The sequence below is a fragment of the Lycium ferocissimum genome, chromosome 5 (assembly GCF_029784015.1).
Source record: "Lycium ferocissimum isolate CSIRO_LF1 chromosome 5, AGI_CSIRO_Lferr_CH_V1, whole genome shotgun sequence".
NCBI classification, from domain to species: Eukaryota; Viridiplantae; Streptophyta; class Magnoliopsida; order Solanales; family Solanaceae; genus Lycium; species Lycium ferocissimum.
In genome coordinates this window covers 53,635,157-53,636,626 of record NC_081346.1, presented here as the reverse complement: position 1 = coordinate 53,636,626, position 1,470 = coordinate 53,635,157, and positions in this window count along the sequence as shown.

Sequence of the window (1,470 nt, the reverse complement as noted above, 5' to 3'; positions counted from 1 at the left end):
TGGAGGATTAATTCAATATATTGAAGGCATCTACTACTATAGAGGTCCGTTCTTATCCCTTCTTTGTTTATTAAAATTCCTTTTAACTTGCTATGTGATTTTTGAGGTAATATGATTTGGTTGGTGAATATCATGATTTAGCCAAATGTTTGATGTTGTTGATTGAAATTTAATTGTCATTTGTTAACTTGGAAGTATTTTGGATTCACTCTTTGATATGGATATGGATATGAATATAAGAATAAGACATCAATTGAACTGTAGGCAAACAATCGGGTTGGTAGGCAAACTTAGGCAGTTTAAGTGCTTGTTTGCTTTTACTCGTTTTCAATCTCATGCATTCGTTTTCGCGTGGGATGTCCCAGAAGAAAATATAAATGGAAAAATGAGGCCGCCTGTGGAGAAGAGCCTAGGATGTCGGGGATAGCTTAGTATAGTTTAGCATAGTGTAGTATAGCTTTACTTTCTAGCATTTTTCTTTTATTTCATGTTGTAATAATTCGGACTTTATTTTTGAACTTTTCTTGTGTGCGTTCTTGTTTATTGTTTGAGATTACCTTATTGAGTTTCTATTTAAGCCAATACGAGTTAATTAAAGTGACTATGCTAAAATCACGGGATTCGAGGGATGCCTCACACCTTCCCCTCGGTCAACAGAGTTCCTTAACCAGAATCTCTATCACCGATCAGTTTTTAGAGTCAAACTTGTTTTGAAAGGGATATTAATTTTACGGTGACTTGAAACACCAAAACTCGATGCCAGGTAGCGACTCTTTTTCTCTAAATTAAATCCCTTTTCGAAGCACAAAATTCATCACTTTTGATTTGAAAACCCTTTTGAACTTAACATATAATAAATCATTTTTGTGGGAAAAAAAAGTAAGGATGTACTTCCAAGACTTTGTCGAGGATTTTTAGAATTTGAGCTTTTCAAAAATGACTCGTACAGGCTTAGTTAGAAACTCTTGGGTGAAAGTTTTGTTTGGTTAATCGTTTTGCCTTATTTGCTATATTTCTAAGTATATTTGTTTATCGCATTTTCATTGACTGTTACCGCTTTATATCTGGCATCATTTGCATAACCCCTCCAATTGTTTCTGCAACAAGTTCTAGAGTGTAAGCGTACACGTACCTTTTCGAGAGTCATCCATCCAAAGGAGTGGGGGAAAAGTGTGGAGAAGTGAGCGGAAGCAGCCACTATCGACCACGTGCCTCCTTTCATAGCCTTGTTAGTAAGCCCGAACCTAGGACACTCTTATGTGCATCATGCCATTTGGACCTAGAAGAACTCGATCCTTGGTATCGTGTTCCTTTGTAGGAGACTTGTCCCACAATGATGTCAAACTGGGCCCTCGGCCCAAAAAGGCATTAATCACCCTCATGTGTTACTCAAGGTAATTCGAGGACAAAAATATGTTACTTGAAAATATTAAGATTGCGTGTGTTAGGGTTTTTAGTCTTGGGGGGTCA